Source organism: Zonotrichia leucophrys, chromosome 1A (assembly GCF_028769735.1).
Source record: "Zonotrichia leucophrys gambelii isolate GWCS_2022_RI chromosome 1A, RI_Zleu_2.0, whole genome shotgun sequence".
Taxonomy (NCBI): domain Eukaryota; kingdom Metazoa; phylum Chordata; class Aves; order Passeriformes; family Passerellidae; genus Zonotrichia; species Zonotrichia leucophrys.
The window spans coordinates 61374883-61398213 of NC_088170.1; the positions used below are offsets into that span (position 1 = coordinate 61374883).

The 23331-nt window shown below is 40.4% G+C and overlaps 1 long non-coding RNA gene across 1 annotated transcript; it reads right to left on the reverse strand.

Annotated features, from left to right (window-relative positions):
* Window positions 1–14243: 14243 nt before the first annotated feature.
* LOC135458060 (uncharacterized) lies at window positions 14244–21934 on the reverse strand. The gene is made up of 3 exons (XR_010442847.1): window positions 21834–21934; window positions 14696–14785; window positions 14244–14521 (listed from the first exon to the last, which is right to left on the reverse strand). It is a non-coding gene; the product is annotated as an uncharacterized LOC135458060 (long non-coding RNA).
* Window positions 21935–23331: the final 1397 nt, after the last annotated feature.

Sequence of the window (23331 nt, forward strand, 5' to 3'; positions counted from 1 at the left end):
CAATTCCCCTCTTAAATTGTGCCCTCTACTTTCTTTGGACACTCCCAAGTACATTCAGTGCTACAAGTTCCTGCTTCTGTGACCCTGTGGCCATCCAACTCCCATAAAGTATAGAAGAGAAAGAAAGTTTCAAATAGGGATGTGCACAAGCTGACCTTCTCACTTAAAGGCACTTTCTGAAATTGCCAAAGAAAGTGCAAAGGCTTCTGTCAAGTGTTATTTCCACTAGGTGCCTGTTTGTTCCATGGGGCAGACCTGAATCCCATCACATGTACAAGCCCATTCACTCAAATCAATTGTCTATTGGATCTATCACAGCATAATGGCTTTCAATTAAAAATTATAGCAATAATGAATATGCTGAGATAATAAAATATGCAATAAAGGGAAGAATCTATAAATGTGCAGCTTGCCCCAGTACATGCTGGCACAACTCCTGCCAAGATCAGTAAGAGTTATAGACTTCTGCGGCAAGATCACTTTGTCCTTGGACTTTATTGACAGTTATGTTTTGTTTTAGCCTAGAAATGGAAATACTGTCAAATATACATCAGCTCATCAGACAGCTTGCTTTGCCCCCATACAGTTAGATATTGGAGCTGCTGCCACTCACTGTTATGGAGGCTGTTCCTATTCCCCAGTTATCACAATTTGGGAATGTTTATCCGTCTTCCTGTAATGACAAATATTGCTATTGTGCTGATGATAAATTGAGCAGTCATTTTAATAGTATTTTTGCAGTAATTTATAAGCATTTGTAAGGCTGAGACTGCACAAGGGATCATAGAAAACCTAATTTTTAGAGCCTGTGTCTGCAAAAAGAGGAGGGTTGAAGCCTCTCCAAGACAGGAGTCCTTTGAGCCCTTTCATATTTGGCTGGATGAACTTTCCAGTAATTGTGAAATAGTGTATTGAGAAATTCTGGATTTAGTGACAAATGACTTAATAAATCCTTTCTTTAGCCTTTTAGCTGATTTCCACCAGAGAGAGATATTTAATTTAATATGTCATTGACTACTCTCAGGTATGAGGCTACCTCCACAAATCTTTTTTGTACCATCACCTCTTGGCTGGTTATTAAATTAGTGCTGTCTACAAATTTATTTGGTCATAAATTATTAGGTAATTATTGAAAAGTTCCTTTCACCCTGTATGTCAGATGGCTGTTGGGAAGCAAAATGGAAATGAATGATTTTTTTTCATGGTAATTTAAAAGTGCTTGGGAATAATTGGAATATAAGAGAAATTACTATGTTAAATATCTGAATTTTGTTTTAGTATAAATGTCAAAGAAAATAAGGTCTCTGGACTAGACATCAAACTTTTTATTTATAAATCAGATTCTTAAGAACTGTTATATTTGATTCAATATAACCTGATGAGAAATTTTATATCTAATCAACTTAATTAATTGCTACAGCAGTCCTCTTTCTTTTATTCTGAAATTGGAAATGAATAAGAGCCTAAATGCCCTCAAAATATGTTTGGCTCCAGAATCCTTCTTCAGCTTCCAATGTTTTCAAGCAGCCAGCAGCACTGCCACGGGGATGTTGTCTTTGGCCCAGCACACAGGGATGGTATTTCAGGTTTTCTTTTTCTCAAGACACTGTGAGTGCCATTGGACACTGAGCACCCTGAGAGTCTGGAGCTTGGTTCACCAAGTCTTTGCATGGAGAGCTGAGAGTCTGTGGTGTGAACATAAGGATTTTGAAGCTGGAGACAGTATGGGCCCTTATGTGTGGAGTTTGCAGCTCTACGTGGTGCTGAGATGGAGCTCACCTACTCCATGGGATCATGGAATCATGATCATGGAATATCCTGAGCTGGAAGGGATCCACAAGGGTCATCCAGTCCAACTCAAGATGCTGCTCTGCAGGATCTGCTGCCTTTACACTCCACTTGTGCTCCTTTCCTGAGGAATCTATTAGCTCCCAACAACCAGCCATCCTCTAATGTGAAACACAAGTCATGCAGCTTTCATTATTTTTATGATTTGATGTCTCATTTTTCGTGTTGCTTGTCAAGAATCATTTACATGATGGCATCAAGGGAAGAATGAGGGAGCATTAAGTAACTCAAGAGTAGCAAACAAGTATCACAGGCATGGCAAAGCATAAACCCAGCTGCTGTACATTGATTTGAAAACAAGGTAAAACAAGGTACTGTCCTGGTTCCAGCCAGGACAGGATTAATTTTTGCAGTAGCCAGGAAGGATCATGGCCAGGACCTGAAGGTTTTTCTATACCATCTCATAGTTTCTGGGGTAAGGTGGTCTTTTCCTCTTGAGTAAAGGTGGCTGAGGAAGCCCTTGGGTAACACCAGTTCTGAGCATCACTCACCTTCCTCTTGTACACTTGAAACTTGATAGATGGTGATCACAGAGACGATTTTCAGTGTGCATTTTTTACATATTTGGACCTGCTGTTCAATCCTACATTTTCATCATTGTCAGAACATTCCTATTCAAACATGTATATATTTCTTAGTCTGAAAAGCTGAGCTGATTTCAACTCTTTCTTTTTGCTATTCCATGATGTTTGAAGGGTTGTGTGCAAAGAGGGTTAAGTTGGCCTTGGTTTAGAGGAGAATTATGTCAGTCATTGGGTGGGATCAGGTTTTAAAGCATGCACAGATGCATGTCTTTGCTGATAGGATCTGTCAGAACCATATGAATGAACATAAACAAACCTATTCCTGCTTGCTAGACATGGCAGTGGAGGATAAGACCTGGAGCTTAATGAAGAGAAAGCACAAGCTTCTCCTGTCAGCCAGTGTGGAGATGGAAGCAGACAACCTGGAGGTTTAGCTGCACTTTCAGTTAATCCACATGAAGCTCAGCTCAGTTTCACACAGACGTTGTCTACAGGTTCTGTGTGCATTCCTTGTCCAATTCACTATCACAGTTCAACAGTTCCTGCAGTCGGGTTATTGCCATTTACTTGCAAGCAGGATAATTTTCAGCTTGATCAGTCTGGTCATACAGAGTTCTCTGTTCATGATTTGTCTATTCTTCTTCACCTCCAAGTTTAAAACAAACAACCAAACCAATCAAAACAATACAAAAAGAAATATTAAATATTGACCATTCAAAATTTGGATGTAGTTTGATAACCCTAAATAGCACAAAGTTCTTGGCCATTGTATGACTTTGATTTGAATTTCATCTCATTGTTGGATGAATTGTTGGACCCCTTCATCTCAGGCTAAATGGGGCTCTGAGCAACCTGGTCTAGTGGAAGGTGTCCCTGCCCATGGCAGGGGGATTGGAACTAAACTACTTTTAAGCTCCCTTCCAACCCAAATTATTCTGAGATTCTATGATTCTATGTCCTGAAAATCTGGAGGATTTACCTGTGGAAGACTCCAGTACAGCTCAATGGGGATGTGCCACCAAGCCAAATCAGTCATTCTCAGCATTTATCACTGGATGATGTCTGTTACCTCTAAGACTTTGTTCTGCCTTTGCTCTGATCTCAGGTAACCATTTATGCTACTGTAAGATGTTACATTTGTGGTTTTCCAGGTCAGTTAGGGACAGACCAGGCTGAAGGCTGTCTGAAGGTGTTGAATGGCAGGAAAATCTCTCAGCTCTCAGTTCCAGCTGTGCTCTCTGCTGAAGCTCCATTGACAGTGGGCCCTGCCAAGCTGGGCAGTGGCAAGAGGGGTCAGATTCTGGGTGAAGCTGGAGCATCCCTTGAACTTGGTGAGAAAGACACCACCCTTCTGAAATTTTTTAATTCTCCAATCAGCTCAGAATATGACCAAAAGGCAAGATCTGTCTTAGAACTTAAATCCATTAATCTTGCATTTCTTAACGTCATGTTTTTCTACCCTTTTAAAGCTAGGGGTCTCTCAGTGGAGATATTGAGCTGTTAAATGCTTCTTAGATGAGTGAGCAGGAAGGCTCAATCTGTATGGGTATCTCATATTTGGAGCCACAGCCCTGCTATTCTCTCTCATACCTTCAGGACTGAGATGCTACCTGAAAGCCCTGTTAGGTGAAATCCTCAGACTTTGGTAAACAAACAAATGGTTCTGATGTTTGTATCCCTCAAACTCACTTCACCACACTCAGTTTTCTCTGAAGTCCATGTCCTCAGACAATACTGCTGAATGTCACCATCCTGCTGCACAGGCCTAAAAATGCATGTCTGACATTGAAACTCAATGTTTTATTCTGATCTTCCAAATTTAATCTGTAAAATCCTTATTATACTGGCATATTTAGCTAAAAAAATGATAAAGTTTCTTCCATGGATGTCACTACTTGAGCACACTACTGAAATCTTCTTAAGAAAAATACTAAGTGACTCGGACCATAAAACTGATATCTTCTATTTAATTGTTTTTCACTTTTCTGTTCTACTCTTTTCCCGATGAGCAGCTGATAAAGTAAATTTATCACAGGTTTATGAGACTATTGTTCTTTTATAGTGGGAGTAAAAAAAGGAGTATTCTCAGGGACCAAAAACGCTCTTGTCTCTAGAAATTTCATTTTGACTAGGATTGTCCTATTGGAAAAATTCAGGAAAATATTCACCACAGATGTTGCACACTGGTTTAAACAGAAGTTTTTTAATTATACAACTTTAATTATACAATTGTACAACAATATATACAACAAAATTGCTTTCAAAAATCTTTCCTCCATGCCTCTCTTTTGCTAGATCTTAAAAGGCAATGGTTCCACTCAGCTTCTCTGAAAGGGGAGGTGGCAAGACTTCATCTCCCTTTCATCTGTAAGATATTAATTTTTTTCCAGCTTGTCTTTAAGACTTCCACAGCTTGGAATGACTCCTGTTCAGCACAAAAATTATGTGAGAGAACAGGAAAACAGATAAACATCAATTTTGCTGCTTGCCATTTGCACCATTTTTTGTGCAGCTATTTGGGAGAAACCTGGCCAAACCAAATTAATCCCAAGGCCCCTTGACTGAAGAATGTCCTGAATTTCAGTGTTTCCAGGGAGTGAATTCTACACCATGCAGCAAATGTGCAGCCCTGAGCTGGTGTCCATGGCTCATGCAGGGTGTCCTGCTTTGGCTGTGATCAGCAAAACAGCTCCAGTGCCATCCATTCATCTCTTCTGTTTCTTCCCGTCCTGTTCACCTCTTGAAATTCTGTGCTACCCTGAACTTCACCTCCTGCTTGTGTATCTCTCCTTTTCAGCCAGCTGTGAGTTTCTCAGCTGATTGAACTCTCACTGAGAGATAACTGCACATTGTTCCCATGATCAGCAAGGTCTCGCATTGACCAGCTTGTCTTACCAGAAAAGAAATCTGCAAATATTCACAGTAGATTTAGCTCAAGCCACAGATCAGGCTTGAGCATAAAAAAACACAATGAAAAGAGCGAACTTTTCTCTGTCTGTTGTCCCTGAAGCGTCTATGATGCCAGCCAGCTCTGCTGAATGAAAGCATGGCTTCAGAGCTTCCAGTAGTGATGAGCATTTCTGCTTTTACAGTGCAACCATGAAATTCTTCACATACAGAGTCAAATGTGTCTGTCCTCTCACAGCCTGAGCTGGTTTTGTCAGCTGGCATCCTCTTGTGCAGGCCTGAGGAAGCAGAGTGTTTCTCTGTATCTGAACTGATAATTTTCTGTGGCTATTTTTAGAGACCCGAGGGTGGACTTTTGCTTTTTTTCCATTTCTTTCGCAAACGAAATTTCAGAGTGCCTCACTGAGTTTTGACTGCTTGTTTTATTCCTTATGTCTCTTCAGTTATCATTACTCCAGGGTGATTCACACAGCTTTCCAAATGCATATGTTTGGATGCCTATTGTGGGGAGCTTAGCAACTGCACCACGCTGAAAGCTCCGGCTGGCTGAGGCACGGCTGATGCTTAACCTTTACTTCTCTTTACAGGGAAAAGGTCACTGCTGTGAGCTCATGACTGAGCAATGTTCTGAAATGTTTGATTATCCTGCTTTGCACCTCTGCCTTCTTCCTCCCACATCTTCTCCTTCCCTGGCCATGGGGAACTTTTTTTTTACTCCGTTACCTGTTGTCCTTTAAATGAGATTTTGCAGCACTGACGATCATAGACCAAGATACCACAGGTGCATCAACAGAACCCTTACTCTTGGACAATAGTTCTTCATTTTAATTATGTGACAAGAAGTCACAGGCCAGACTTTCCTCTGTCACACCTCTTTCTTTACCTATCCATCTTTATAATCTGCTTTAGATTATTTATTTGGCTATAATATCAGCGTGGCTAGGTTTACCCTCTTCGCCCATTAGCAGCTTGGTGGGGTATGAAACACTCAACAGTGATAAAACAAGCCCACCCTGCATGGACTTCAGGCTGGGATTGCTGCAGCTCAGGCTCTACAGCCTGCACGGAGCAGTCTCAGTCCTTCAACCACTTGTGAGAGCCTGAATCCCAAAACCAAAAGCCTTCCTTTCAAACCCTTTGCTTTCCTAAGCTGTGGGTGTATAAATTCAAGGTTTCACATCTGCAAGCCCAAAGGTCAGCACTGAGCCTGGGAGATTTGTTTTCTGAACCAGTCCCTCAAAGCACCCACCTCAACAGGCAAAAATTCCCCTCATGGAAGATCTTTCACCTTGCTGAAAGCACAAATGGAAAAAAATGTGGCAAGTTAAAGGAGGGTAATGACTTTTGAAAGATGTTAACTGGGTAAGAACTAATATCAGCATCAAATTTACTAAATTATGTGGAAAAACATGTCTTCATTTATAAAAGGCAAAGAGGTCTTTACAAACCTACTGTAAACACAGAAGAGTAAATATAAAATTAGACACTAGATGTTAAAAATATTATTACGCTTATGATGAAATACGTACAAATTATCATGGATACCTAGAAGTATCTTTTCATTTATTTGCTGAACAGACCACTGTGAATGACAGCAACGAAAATTTAAGCAGTAAATCGAGCAATGGCACATTAAGAATATTTTGGAGACTGGTCTTCTGCTTCAAAATGGAATTGTTGATTTTTTTTCTAATGAAAGTAGAAATCATAGACCTGCTGTTCCTGCTCTTAATTGCAGCCTGGAAGTTAAGAGGTACATTTTTGTGATGAAGGTGAATCCTTGCAATTAACAGTGTTAAATTCATTTTTTAATGAATCTAGCAAAATAAATCTGCCATTTTGCATATGGTAGCACATGTGATTGTTCAGCATGAGTGCTGCCCTCTCATATCTTAGTATAGTTAATTCAAATCTTAGTATAGTAAACCTAAATGCCAAAAACATTAAATTGGCTGGATTAAAATAGTGAGAATTTTACACGTAAAAATCCTTTTCTATTTTTTTCTTCTCCCAGTTTAAGATTTCTAATCTTTAACTCACTTTGTAGAAAATAAAGACCCAAATTTCAATGAAATATGAGTATGTGTTCTAATTAGTGCTTGATGGAAAAGAGATTTTGGTTTTGGCTTTTGGGGTTTTTTAAGCTCCTGAATGAGGCCGCAGGCTCCTCTTCCCAGTCCAGGTGTCCTGATGGCTGGATTGCCCATTGCACAGGAATAAAATTCTGCCTCTCTGCTTGCTGTCTCCCTCATTCTTCCTTTCCACTCATACTTGTTTTGTTTTATCCCTAATCACATGTTTCTGCAAACTATTCTTTCTACATGTATTGGGTGTCACAAGATTATTAGGTTTAAGGTCATGAGACTTCAAGTTCTGCTTTTTTTTCCTACTCTTAATGGGCCTCTTAGAATTCACCCTGTTAGGTTGAACTCTGCTGAGTAAAATAAAAGGGTTCAGTATTGGTCAAACCTCAAATCTCAAGTGAATCTGGTGATGAAATGCAGCACTAAAAAACAATTGCTCCTGTGAGGCCCTAGAGCATCAGTGCTTCCAACACCACACTGCTCCATCCCAGAAGCGTTTGGGACATAACTCCTTTCTTCTTCTGATCTGAGCCACTCATTTGAGTGGAATTGTTTGAATTAGATGAAGGATGGAGCTGAAGGCTTGTGCCTTCAGCATTCTGGTTCTTGTGCTGAACTGCAGCAGCTGTCGCAGGTGCTAAATTTATTTGCGTACTGGAATGAGATGACAGTCCATCATGGTAAGACCCCCATGAAACTTTTGCTGTTTTGGGAAATGTTTGTTATTTATTAACTCATGTAATAGTCTTGTAAGGAGGAGTTAGCCCATACAACTGGAAATAGCAGGAATTTTTAGCACTCAGTGTTTGTTCGTATCAGAGAGTGATTTCTGAGAGCATCGCCATGCTTCCTGTGCCTCCATTGGCTCTGTAGTCAGGTGTCAGTCTCATCATTCCCTCTGGCCCTGCTGCCAGCTCCAGGGCACCTCCTCCCCAAGGGGACAGAGCTGCTGCTGTGCCTCTGCAGCTCTGGGCTGTGTGGGCTGCCCCAGGCTGCCCAAGCAGAGCAACTGTGCCTTATTTACAACTCTAGTGGAATTCCAAAGCTTGAGTTGGTGGTTTTAGTCAGGATTTTATAATTAGTAAAAGAACAATACCTCTCCTTTCTTCTGTAAATCCATTTGCACAGCTCTGCTCCTGTTAGTGGATGTAAGCTGCTCTGTGTTACTCCTAGGCAGAGTCTGTTGAGGGCTTGAAAGGAAGTGGGATGTTTGCAAGACAGTGCCTCCACCTGGGTTTGAAATTACATCTTCCAATCTTTTAATTGATTTTCTGATTTTTCTTTTTGATTTTTAGCACTAGTATTTCCAAAGTGTGGGAATAAACTCTCCTGCAGCAGGCTATAGAAAGTTTAATAATGGAAATATAGATGATACTGAAAAGATGATTCAGGATTTCCACTGGCAAATCTCATTACTTTTAGTTTGTCAGCATAAATCACACACCTTTTGATGTTGTAGTGTAAATAATTGTATTTATAAAATACAGTTGCAGGATGTGTTAAAAACCACACCAAACATGACAACAGCCCTTTCTCCCCATACAGTGCTACATGGCCCTGGTGGTGGATGGCTCAGTCATTAACCCAGAAAGCAGCTATTGATTAGATGTCACTATGTTTGTTACTGAAGGGCTCTGACATTAACTCAAGACTCCTTGCATGGCATTTGCTAATTGCCTCTGTTTAGGGTTTAGGACCACACATGGTTTGGTTGTTTGGAGTTTTTAAAATTGAGATCACTGCTAATAAAAGCCAGTGTTTCTCCTTGCTAAAATTTATTACCTTGTCTTTCCTTCATTTTGTTCTCTTATCTTGTATATTTGAGTTCCTCACTTGCAAAGTTTAGCCTTCAGTGTGAACAGTTCTGTTTATCTACATAATAGAATTAGTAACCAGATATATCAACAAAATAAACTTGTCTCACAGGAGAAAAAAATCTCCCACTTTCTTAACCATCCAGGGAAGTATTTGCTGGATCCTGCATATATTCTGGATGAGATCTTATCCCAAAATGTTTTTGTACTACCCTGATGCTCCAAGAGCTCATTTAGAGCAAACATGCCATCCAGGAAACAACGGGAGAGCACAGTATTCTTGCCAAGCCTCAAATATTTGCTCTGAAACAGCTCTCATCAGCTGCTTGCAAATCTGCAGAGGGGCCAGGCACCAAAATGCTGCCCTGCAGGCTTGGCAAGCAGATTAGGGGACTGCCATGCATTTTTCAGACTCTGCCACAAATATTTGTTTTCTTGCTAGGGTAGTGGCTTGAGAGTAAATTCTATCTGAATTCTTTTAAAACCTCTTTTTATTTTTTTACCTTTTGTGGTTAGATGATTTTCAAGGAAATAGATAGGAAAAAAAAAAACGGTGGCTTGAAATGTCCCAGAGTTGAGCAAGTGCAATAAATCTGGTGGAGTAAGGATTACCACCCTGAGACATGCAGCTGCTCCACAACTCCTGTGTGGGAGAGGAGATGCTGGGCACAAATCTCCCTGAAAGGGAGGTGGAAATCTCTCTTCTACCACAGCATCCATCCTCCAGGGCACCCCAGAAGCAGCCACAAAAGGGCTCCTCATTCATGGCATGTCTGGCACATGGTGAGGTCAGCTCTCGGTAAGAATGTCCCAGCTCTGAGCTAAGCGATTTCTGTGTGGGGGTGGTGTTTTTGTTACCATCAGCACAGCAAGCACAAACACAGGTTTCGTGGAAATTTGATGATCATGATAAAATTATTCAGTCCAGAAGATAAACAGCAGCACATTTGTGTTTGTTTAATCTACCCTTTTCTTTTGACTATAAAAAATGTGACTTGAAAGAAACCTCCACATAATGTTACAACTGATCTTGCAGCTTAATAATGCATTTTGATTAAGTGGAAATTTTTGATTAGAAAATGCCACATGATGCTCTGAGAGGTAGAGGCAGCTCATGACCATGCTTTGTCTAAGGGATTAAACCCTCCCCACCATGGTTGCAGATCCTGGCACCTTGGTCTTCTGCAGCAGAAGAGGTCAGAACTTGTGGCACCAGAAATGTGAGAGGGCTGCAGTGCCATCCCCACAAAGCACCGCACCAGCATTTCTGAACTCTGAGAGCTGGTAGCCTGTTACTTGATTTTAAATTTCATGGAAAGTAGTTGCTTTTTAAAGAGAAATATTTTATTTAAAGAGCAGATTTTATATTTATTTTGATAGGTAGATTTTGTATGGGCAGCAGCCTTAATTACCCATAGATACTGAACTGCCAGTGGAGCTTTGTGGGAGTGAAGATATTGATGTTGCAATTCAGGTTATTAATGCTGGTAATCACACAGTGGGTATCAACACTCCTCTGCTATCTTATCTTTGAAGATTCCTTTGCATCTTGTTTCAATGGGTGTGTGCTTGTGAAGAGCACAGTACCATATCTCTTAGCAAAAGGAGTTTGTTTTCTGGCAAAACAGCTATTCAATAAAACATATTTTTAATGTAAAACACTTATGTAATAATCAGGTTTCACTTTCTTGTGGAATATTAAAGTTTTCTTGGACTAAGATAAAGTGATCAATATAGATGTAAGAATTTCATTTAACCTGGTAGCTAAACAGAGAAAATTTCAAGTGCCAAATCCAGTTTGCATCTCCAACTTTGCAAAGCCTCTGTCCTGGAGCTGTATTTCAAAGTAGATTTTGGCTGAGAGATGGTGGGTTTGTGTTTTATTTTGTGGGGAAGGTGATGCTTCAGGCTATTTCTTCTTTGCTGAAAGACTCTCAAGGTGAAATGCTACAGTAATAAGCAAATTAATAAAATCTATTTTTTTTCTCCTGTGAAATTTACTGATTGATTCAGCTCTCCTTTCAGTCCCATGACACATGAGGTAAATTGGAGGAGGCAGTAACTCTATTAACAAATAAAAGATATAGGGGATGGCCCCTTTAAGTAAAGGATGGTTTACTACCTTAATAAGAGCCATGGTGTGATGGTTCTGCCCTTGAGCACTCTTTTCCTTCTTTGATGTCTTCTATCTATTTATAAAGTGCTCTGAGATTACAAGGATGAACCACTCCATATAAAGTACAAGGTCATTGTCTGTCTGCATTAAAAAAAGGCAAGACAATTTATGATTTAAGAAGAGGGAGGAAGAATTTTGCAAAGAAATCAGCTTGCCATGTTTTGTTATAAGATCCAAGAAAAATTGATAAAGCTGACACACTTTTCCATTAAAGCCCAAATTACATATATAGCTTCAGAAAGATTCATCTGGTTTTCTACTCAGAGCAAAAGAACCTGAAAAAATAGAAACCAAATCTTAACAATAAAAAAAAGATGCTGAAAGTTGAAATGGATGCAGAATTGTGGGTTCTGGGCTGTAATTACAGTCTAATTCAGGCAAACTGCAATTATACATAAATAATAAGTTGAAGTTACACTGCCCTGTGGAGATGAAGTACTGAAACCAATCTCTGTTTAAGGGAAACTTGCTGTGCCAAGGTGGAATAAAACATGCTGAAACAACCATAAAAATTGCTTGGTCTGCGCAGCAGACTTTATTTTATTAAACATGTTGAAAGTGATACACCTACAGATATCTAACATAATGGTTCTTCTGGCTGGTATCATGGATTTTTAGTTTTAAGGAGCAAATCAAAACACAGAAGATAACTCCAGGATCTGTTCAACACCATGTGACTTTTTGATGCTGTTTCCAAGGTTTGTGAATCCACACATACAGGTAACCAGGGTGACCACCAAACCACAGCTGAAATGCAGATTTATTTTATTACATTATTAACAACATCAGGTGGCAGAGACACCTGGGGACGCAGGCTCCATCAGGCTTAGTCCATCCTAGCAATGTGTGGGTGTGAGTCCCTGCCTGCCCCACTGTACCACAGGGCTTCATGAATGTGCAGTTTATCACAAGGCTGTGCTTTTCTGTTCTGAGCTTTTGATTTCTCTCTCTCTCTCTCCATCAGGAGGCCCAAGTATGTCTGTGACAGTGTGCTATCTCTACACAGGAATTCTACTTCTGTAAACAGGGAGAGGATGAACAACTCTAGGCATAATTGGGGTTTCCCCACTCTGATATTTTTAGCATTCTCAGCTGCAAGGTCACTTGGGTGAATTTACCTCTTGGATATCCTTGTGCTTTCAACCCTTTCCTCCCAGCACAAGGGTTTGATTTGTGTTTCTAGGCTAGCACCTATGGTGCCCAGGTCCTCTTTGGCTGAGGAAAGATTTGGAGTTTAGGAATCCTGCCAGGGCTGGCAGGAGTCTTCACTTGGCTGAGTTTATGTGATCAGGATCTTAATCGCTGCCCTGTGTCACTGAGGTTGCCAGGCTGGGTGCTCTGCAGTCCTCAAGGAGGGTCCCATGCTAAAGAGCATCCCAGGCTGGATTCCATCTGCCAGGAGGTCCATGGGGCTCCTCCTCCTCAGCTCAGTGAATCCACCAAGGCAAGACCTTTGGAGCCCTTCAAAAGGGCTTCAAGCACATTGAACTGCACAGCCCCAGCTCAGCAGAGCTGCCAAGCCCGTCCTTCTCTGCCCTGCTGAATCACAAGTGAGCTCAGCTGTCGTGTTCATTTGTACACAGAGCCCAGTGAGACTGTCACACTGCCTGCTGTGCCGGGTTAGAAAGAGAAGATTAAAAATGACACTCTTTTTTCTTGTGTCCCACAGATAAGAGGTTTTCCAGTTCCTTTATTCTCAGGAGTTTAGGAGCTGTTCGAGACTGGCTGTTATGAACAAATCCAGTTAGCTGATTATCTGCTGAAACACCACCCTAAAAAATACCAAAGATTTTGGGGGAAAAAAACCCCAGCTCCAAGCCCTTGTGTTGTCTTTCTTTTTATCTGAATTTAGCCATCACTCCTCTGGCTGACATATATATTACACCAAGTAGCAGAAACGAGTGAATTATTGGACATGGTGTTGATTCATTCTTGCCTGACTCTGGGCCCTGCATGAGGGCAGCAGTTGCTCTGTACATGGCAGATATTTGATATGGTGTGTGTCCTGCTATTGTGACTCTGTAAAGCTTCTGAGGATTAACAAAGAAAGGATGTAGAGATATACTGCCTGAAATGTCAAACACAAAAGTGAAATAAAAAGAAATATATAGGAAAAATGGGCACATTAGTACCTAAGCCTTTTGGGGAACCAGATAATGTAGGTTCAATTTCTGATTTCACTATCAGTTTTTTATGTGACCTTGGGCAAATCATTTAACTTCCCTCTCACTATGTCTCTCCTGTAAAACTGAAACCAGGCTTTGTCAAAGGAAGGGGAAAGGGATAAACCTGATCTCTGCACAGAGATCATCTCATGTGGACAATGAGAATATGAATAATTTCTTTGAAGACAATAATTTATATATTCCTCCTGATCCAGTCATATAATATGCAGTGCTTAAATTTTCTCTCTTTTCTGTTGTCAATTTCTTATCTGAATAAAATAGATTGTACTGAAAATTAACTGCCCACAAGTCCCCAAAGCCATTCACTCAAATGAAAGCAGGTATTTCACCTCTTGAAGCATAAAAAATAAGCATTCTACTCAATTTCTTCCCCCACTGAACTGATAGAGATTTTCTTCGAAGAAATACCTTTGGCAAAACATTCATTTGTTGTAAATCTTCAGAAACTGTGGCAGAAATTGGATCAGAACAGTGTCTTACACATTTCAACAGCAGCTATAAAGATATGGAGAAGATTAAGGTATATCTCTTGTTACCAGCAGACTTTTGCTAGACCTCCCTTGGGCTGACAGCACTTTTAAATATTTGCATGGCCTAGGATTTATATCCTAACTGTGTGCAAGTAAAAAATTACCCTAATTGGTATCAAAAAGTCTTAGTGAATGTATTATTTTGGAAATAATTTATTTTGTTTCATGCTGAAATAATACGTTCTGCCTTGAAGAGCTGCTTCTGTTCCACAGTTTACATCCCGTGAATAAATATTTAAATCACTCTTTCCTGTGAGCAAAGCTCAAAGGGGAAAGCTTGGCCACCCTTCACCGAAGCCAGGCGAGATGTGGTGCTGCATTCCAGCTCCTGAGGGCTCCCAAGGGGCTGAGCTTCATCCTGGCCCCACCACGCTGTGGTCAGGGGATGGTTTTGTGCTTGCATTGCTCTGTAACCTCCTTGCTGTGTATTTCAGAAATACCAGGCATCTGACCTGCAAAACAAAATACCTTGAGGCAGAATCAAATTTATGATAAAAAACCAGGCATTTTTGACCTCTTATAATGTGGCAATTTGGAATATCTGTGGGACGAAAAAATCATAGGTTTATATAATTAAAATTGTCTAACATTGCACATACTTAAAGACATTGAACAGTGTTATTTACCTATTTCTGTCACTTCCCAACTTTTCTGTGCCTGACTTGGCATCTTTGGATCCTTTACTGGTCGTGAGTAATCTGGGCAGCACATGCTCGCTGAAAGAACAGATTTTAAAAACGTCATTATTCATGTTTTTATGAGCAAAACCTCCTCCTCAAACATCAGTATGCACAAAAATCACAGTCATCTGAGTACTCATGGGAAAGGGGCTGGAGTGGTATGAAATGCAGAAGTTGTGCTTTATCTCACCTTTCATAAACTCACTTATTCTATCTGCAGCTTTTTATTTGTGAGTTTTAGATCTGTCTAAATAGCTGCTAATTCAGAGAAACTACAGATCCACTGTTTTCCCAACACTAATAAAAAAGATATTTTTGTGTGTTCATCACAATAAAAATGTACTCCAATATTTTTTTAAACAATGGTTTGACAGCTCCTTTCTTTACAAGAGTTCTTTCTATTAAAAGTTGTCTTTCAATGTGTCCCTGAATTTTTTAGCATTATGCACTGATGTGGTACAGGAATAAGGCTGAATTGAAGGACTTTATTCCAGGAAAATACAGAAGGTATTGTCTCCTTTCTGTCCTGGAACAGCTTTTTAAAATCCTTTCACTTTTAAGGGTCAAGCCCTGAGGAATACTTCAGGTAATATGCATTATGAATTGCACATGGCATGCTGACCTATTTTTCAATACACTCTATTTATTAGTAGACAAATCCCTTTTTTTTCTTTTTTCATGTAAATTTTGCATCCAGGCAAAGGATACACTCGGTGATCCAGGCCAATGAGTTATTCTGCCAGGTTCTGCCTTGTTAAATTTACACACACCACATCATCTTCTTGACCTCATTTAACTCTCAAGAACCAAGTGCCTGAAGCAAAGGATATTTAGTTTTAAAGCAGTTGTTTTTGCTTCATATGCTTAAGCCTTTTGAATAAATGTCTCTGTAAAAAGGCTTGTGTCCCTGCAGTGACTCTTTGGTACATAGAAAACACCAGAAATTATTATACTCTGCTGGAACAGCAAGTGGGCAACCTTTGACGAAAACATGAGGAGACAACAGATATGACAGTTACAAACATTCCTGTTCTTAACCTTTGTTTCATTGCTCATAAAGAAAAAAACCACTTTTTTAAAGGAGTTAATGTGCATGAATGGCATACAATGGTTTCCTGAAGGCTGTGAGTCTAAATATGGAGGTAGGTGCTGGCAGAGGTTCCCCCTGGAATGCAGATGACCCACTAAATTCCTTGGAGAAATGCATTGAACCTTTGGTTAGAGAGGGTTTGGTTACCTGGACAAGGTGCTCAGCAGTGTGTCTGCTTGAAAAGGAACTGGTACAAATAAAGAGATAGGTGTGAAGCACTAAAATGCAAAATAAACGGCATATTTCAAAATAGTTCAGATAATACACATTATGTCCCTATCTCAAAATATTACTTCAGTCTCTGCAGCAGCTGGAGGGCTAAAGGCTTCTAACTCCATCAGAAGGATTTAATCAGTCCAAGACAGGTGGGCATATGTATTAAAAAATAGGTACAGAAAAGGTGGTGTCTACAAATGTGACATTTATTTCTATGAGAACACATGATGCTGATTCTGTGTGATACCAGTGCTACTGCTCAGCTCAAGGCAGAGACTGACACTGAGGTGTGATCCTCCCTCTGGAACTGCTTACTAGATGTGTGTAAAATAATGTAGATTCCTTCCTTCCTTCCTTCCTTCCTTCCTTCCTTCCTTCCTTCCTTCCTTCCTTCCTTCCTTCCTTCCTTCCTTCCTTCCTTCCTTCCTTCCTTCCTTCCTTCCTTCCTTCCTTCCTTCCTTCCTTCCTTCCTTCCTTCCTTCCTTCCTTCCTTCCTTCCTTCCTTCCTTCCTTCCTTCCTTCTTCCTTCCTTCCTTCCTTCCTTCCTTCCTTCCTTCCTTCCTTCCTTCCTTCCTTCCTTCCTTCCTTCCCTTCCTTCCACCTTCCTTCCGCACTTCCTTCCGCACTTCCTTCCACTCTTCCTTCCCTTCCTTCCCTTCCTTCCTTCCTTCCTTCCTTCCTTCCTTCCTTCCTTCCTTCCTCTTCCTTCCTTCCTTCCTTCCTTCCTTCCTTCCTTCCTTCCTTCCTTCCTTCCTTCCTTCCTTCCTTCTTCCTTCTCCTTCCTTCCTTCCTCCTTCCTTCCTTCCTTCCTTCTTCCTTCCTTCCTTCCTTCCTTCCTTCCTTCCTTCCTTCCTTCCTTCCTTCCTTCCTTCCTTCCTTCCTTCCTTCCCTCTTTCTTTTTTAAATTTCCCCTCTGTCCCTCTCTCTAACCCTTTCTTCTCCCTGACCACACATTTTGATTTATATTCTGAGTGTCTAAGCCTTTCTCTACATTACTGAAAGACAGTGAATTTCATTATTAAAAAAGGAAAAATTAAATTACATAGAAAAATGAAGTTACACACCCTCCAACATGAGTCACAGGAACTGGGGTTAAAAAACCAGTGCACCAGTTTGTCCAGTTTAAAGGACAAATCTGGAACTGAAAGTGTGGGTGACTCTCTCCAGTGAATCTGACTTGTACACGTGGCTGACATTAGTTGTGGAAGCAGAATTAAATTGTGTCACATTTTTGACAAGGCCTTTGAGGGTGAAAGAAAATTCCAGAATTTACTCATATTATTTTTTACTTAACTTTATTTTTTTACTTCCTTAAGTATTAATACATCTCTACTATTACTCCACAATAATTATTCTAGTTTATTGCTGTTTCTGTTTCTGGGTCTTGGTGTCTGATGCTTATACATATTTTTTTGTGGTTGAAATCTCATGGGCATGCACTGCTTGCCTGAAATCAATAATAGTGCGAACCACTGGCTCAAGGCTTTTCTATTCCTACTCAGTCTGTGCATCATGTGGTTTTGCTGCGAAGGAGTTTCACTCAACAGTTGAGCTAGAGACACATTTCTGTAACAAAATACACCTTGACCACCTCCACACCCATCAGACAGCTGTGGGAATAATCTGGGAGTAAGGTTTCTGTGGCTAACAAGAATTTCTGGGAAACATCAGGTTCTGCCACTGAGAGATGAGTGTGTATGTTCAATGTGCTGCCAAAGGACACTTTGAGGGAATTTTGGGATCTCTGATCATTATTAGAAGCATGGCACTCATGCAAACAGCCTGGCTTTGGCCTCAGCCAGCATTGAGAGCATTTGCCATGAGGAGCTGTGTGCCTTTGGCAGTGCTCCTGCTCCATGCACACAAACACACTTTGCCAAGTCCCTGCCTCGCTGGCTGCCACCACCTACACACAGAGCAGCAGAGATTGCCTCCTCTCTGGGCTGAGATGCTGAGTCAGGAGCAGGTTTCCCTCTCCTGCCCCAAACCCATCCATGGTGCTCTGAACCATTGCTGGGACTTGCTTTCTATGGATGTTGGTGCACAGAAAACTATTCTGAGAAAAGTGATGGAAAAGTCACTCAACCTTTGTCCCTCCATCTGAGGTGTTTGTCATCCACACTGTGAACCCTCAGGGGGACACACAAAAGTCATATTCCCCTCAGCCAGTCTCTTTCTTCAGTTCAGTGGCCTTTCTTTGCTCCCTGTGTCTTCTCACACCAAGATATTTTTCTCTTAGAAATAACTGGGTCCAGGTAAAGTGAGAAGGTAGGTGTTGAGTGTCCCACTGATCAGATTTGGGTTTCTTCTGCTGTATTCTCAAACTCCATCTGCATTCTAGCACAAAATACTGGCTATATACTCTGGCATTTCTCAACTTCACCCTCATCTAGTGCAGGCTAATTCACAGATTTGAGGAGAAGAGCAAACCACATGCACTCAAATCTAATTCAGTCTTTTTGCTATTTTCATAAAACCAGTGTGTGATTCATGGAATACTAACTACATATTTTCTTTTGCAGCCACTCATTCTATGCTCACTTATGGAAGTAATTTCCACCTAAGAGTTGCTTCCATGGCAGTGAATTTTCTGTTTTCCCTGTCTGACCCTTTGTTTGTGGTCTCCCAACACCCATCCATTATAAAAAACAGCTTTACAAGCTCAAACACAAGCTCTCCATGAGCCAGCATCCACTCTTCCACAATGGAACAGTGAAGAAATGGACATATATGTTTAGTACTGCATTGATGGTCTGTCTTCAAGATTCTTTTTGCATTAAATTCTGCACAATATAGTCTTTTATTGAAGATCAGCTTCAATACATTTATCATATTTCCTCTAAGTATTTCTGTTGAAGGAAGGAAGAAAGTGATGAGATCATCTGTGTAAAAGTATGACACTCTGGGAGTGTCATCATTGCTTTGAGATTAAAAAATAACACAAAGAGAACCCACATGTTTCATATCCCTACAGGTATTTCATCATAGTTTTATTCTGTGGGTCTCACAGTTCCCAAAATCTCCCCTCCCAGGGATGACCAATTATGAACTTGTCAGTAATATAATGAATTTACTGCATTTCAAGAGCATTTCCAGAGATGAAAAGTTTCTTGTCCCTGATGTAATGCTTACTTTTTCTATAATAGTTTTCTTTCATAGCTTTTTTTCCAAATTTTTGACCTAAAATTGGTTGTTTTAATAGATGGGTGCCTTTATGAAGACATGACATTGTTAATTATGTAGTAAATATATTAAAAAGCAAGATTGTTGATAATGATAATGAGAAAATACTATTTATGTATTCTAAAGGCACAAAAGTTTGAATTAAATCTTACTTGAAAGTATTAATTAATTATTCTGCCGTTGCTAATATCAAGCCTACAAAGAGATATAATTTTATGCAGTGCACAGGAAATGATTAAATTAAAAGTATAAAATATTGATGTCTCCAGGCCCTGAGCTGGTACGGTAGGTTAGAAATTAAAGATGAAATGTTGAGGCTGATAATTGTAACCCAGATAATTTTACAGAGAGTTTTTTGTCCTTCTCCACAGCATCTGTTTTTCATCCTGTTTTCTGGTGGTTGCCTCAAGAATGTAAACACAAGGTGAAGGTGGTCATGAATCAGTATGAGAGTGGGCTCTTGTCTTTTACAGAAAGACACTTCCCAAAAGGCAAACACCAGCAAGATCTCACAGCCTTGAATTTGTGAGTTTTTAAGTAAATGGAAGGTAGTGACCAATTCAGTACCTAAATGCTACAGCAGTGGTGCTTTGGGGGAGGTGACTGAAAAACACTCATGATGCTGAAGGAGTGTGGAGTAGGTTATGGTAATCACATTGACCTATCCTGTATAGCACACTGAGATGAAAGTGTCACAATTCAAGGAAGTCTGATTTCTTTCCCAGAACAGGGATGAGCTCTGCCCCCAGCACTCTCCCAAGCAGTGGCTGCTTTGGCTGGCATGGACTGAAATGAGGCTGGGAAGAAAAGGATGAGAGGGTTATTCTATTCACAGACATGTAACAGTACACATTTAAATTACTAGGACTCTTCAGCTCCCTTTCAGAGTCCTTTTTTGGGTATTGGGAGGGTCTTTGTGGATGCAGAGGGAGTCAAGATATGATGCGAAGAACCAGGTTAATCAAGACTTACAGCTCATCTGTATTTCAAAGGCATCTATTGCCACTTTCATATTTAATGGAGTCCAGATTCTTGAAGATCAAGGTATTAGTATTTTCCAGAATACAGGTTAAAGATTAAGTCTAATCTTGACTTGTAAAAGAACATATGGATAACACAAACTTCACATACACACTTGGCCTCTTTCAAAATAGGACATTTTAGATGTTTACCTGCAATGTAGATGTGGTGTGTTTATGAAAACCAGATGTGGTATATGTGTATGTGATGAAACCTTCAGTTATGCATTTGTAGGCACCAGTGAAGGGTGAGCACTTAGTCACTGACATCAACAGTATACTTTTGTAGCTTACTTGAGATTCAGAATTTCATGCTTGTGAGTCTCTACCAACTGAGAATCTTCCATGTTTCTATGATTCCATGACTTAGTAATGCCTGTGAGTAATGCTGAGCCTGTTGCACTGTACGTGCAAAAATATGGATGCTTGTACACACAAAATATCTGTTTCTTTACTCACTTTTTCAGTCTTATTTTTAAATTATGTCATATTGAAGAGTGTTGAGAAAGATGGCCAAAATTCTGTAATTACTGTTTGCACCTCATAGTTTTGTTACTGGGGCAACTGAGGACTTTTGCTATGGAAATGCTGTTTTCAGACTTTGAGATATTGGCAGTGCTGCACAGACTTATTTTGATTCTGAAATAATTTTAGGATGAAACTGGAATTAATGGGTATGCTTTGAGAGAGGCCTGAAATACCTTGATGTAAAAAGCTAGACTAACTACAGCAGCAAATTAACAAAATGGCAGTAAAATGAACTTCCAAACATTTCAACATAAATAAGTCTAACTGTCAGAAGGGAGAAAATCTGCATTGGTAATTTGCTGGACCAAGATTTCAAATGCAAATTGATGTCTTGAGACTGATGGCTCCTGAAGGACAATGTGGACATTGGAAGAACATGCAGAATACCTCCTAAATCAAGACCTGCTCTAATCTTTCATGATCCTCTCTTTTATGCTTCCTTCCCTCTTTTTTTTCCTTTGGTCTGATACTGATTTCTTATACATCATGAAGGGTTAAGAACCAAATCTCAAAGCTCAGCTTCTCTCTGATGTGCTTTGATTGTGTGACAGAACAGGAGCAGCAGCTTCAGAGCATCAGAACAGGAGCCCTGACTTGCTGGTATCACTGAGGTCCAGGCAGACCTCCTGCTGTCCCCCAGCTGCTGTCAGAGGCCTGACAGAGCAGAGCTGTGTGTGATCCTCCTGGATTTTACTGCACTGCCAAAGTCTTGCCCAGGATGCTGACTTGGGACCCACAGCGCAGCTCTCTGCGGGTATTTTGTATGCCATTACTCCAATTGCTGTCTACAGTGGCTTCTCCCTCTCCTTTGGAGGAATGAAATATCCAGTACAGAGGAATGAACAGAGGTGAGGGCTTTCACATGTTTCCCACATCCTTTTCTTATTATGTTCCCACAAAAAAATGTGTCTTGACTTTAAATACAGATCAGTTCCTAAGCCACTGCTCAAACTGAGCTAAGTCATAGGTATTTGAGGGGATAGGAGAAAATAAGGAGCAATTTAATCTCAAATTGCTATGAAAAACAATACGATTAGTATCCTCTTACCTTGTTGTCTTCAGTACAGCTGCTTCCATCACACCCTTGGAGTTCCTGCAAAACCCTAACCAGGAAAACAGGCACCTTTATGTCTGCCACCTGGCCTCTTTTATCTTTATTAGTCTGCTTCAAAAGTGATTCTTTCTCTCCATGAACTAAGCAGCCTCAATGACTGGCTCTATGCCTGGGATGCCTGCATTTAATGAGATGAGTTCCAGTGTTTCTGACATTTTTTGCCACGTAATGAAGACTCTCCTGATTGAACAGAGACACCAGTACCTGTTTGTCACCCACACTGCTGTGAAGCATTGTGAGCAGGCAGTGGGAGGAAGTGATCACTCTCCATGCTATTTCTGGACCAAAAAGGCATGCCTTACTAGGAAAAGTGCGCTGGGATTTTTATCTTTGTAAGGATGGATAGGGAGGGGGGAAAGTCAGCCAGAAATGCATAAACAGAGGATTTGCATCTCTGTCAGCAGCTCACCTTCTATGCTCATCAGAAAAACACACATGCAGAGAAATCAAAATTGTAGAAGATTTAAAACACAGCATGAAAATAAACTGAATGGTAATGAGAATTTCTCAGAAACATGGTTTCCAGAACTAAGATGCCTCTTGTTGCCTTTTCTTCCCTATACCTGATGCTGTTCTCTGAAATACCAAATTACACAGTTTCTCGCTAGGTTTTGCTTGTTACTCATCAACAAAATCCTGTTTCTGAGTGTAAGTCACAAGGAAAAAAAAGGTTTCCTTGAGGCTTTTGTTTCACAGCTCACAAGCTGGTCCCAGCTGTGTGTGAATCATTACCTCCTGGCTGGACACAACACATCCATGGCTTTTTGAGGAAGGTTCTGAACTTGTTTGGGGAGGCAGATGATAGAGAGCCTGCCACCTACTTGCAGGCAGGGATTTTCCTGGGATTTAGTCAACCTGCCAAAAGGTTTTATTTTGTCCAGTGTAAAAGTGCCTGAGAGACTGCAGAGAACTGCTGCATTATCCAACTGACATTAAGAGGAGTATTTTTCATGGAAGGTCAGAGAAGAATCACTCTCATGGTTTGTTTGATGGGGCAAATCCTTAATGTTAGTGGTCTTGGTTCCCAGCAGGCTCTGACCTGGTTGCCACAGCCAAAGGGAATGCTCCTGGCATACTGATGTGGTATTTTTAGGGTCCCCTGTTGGAGGAGGAAAGACATTATGAATCTGACTCCATGTTCTTAGAAGGCTGATTTATTATTTTGTGATCTATATTATATTAAAGAATGCTATATTAATTTATACCAAAGAATATAGAAAGGATGCAGACAGAAGGCTAAAAAGATAATAATGAAAAACTTGTGACTCCTTCCAGAGTCCTGACACAGCCTGACTGTCATTGGTCATTAAGTGAAAACAATTCACATGTTGGATAAACAATCTCCAACCACATTCCAAAGCAGCAAAACACAGAAGAAGCAAATCAGATAATTATTGTTTTCATTTTTCTCTGAGGTTTCTCAGCTTCCCAG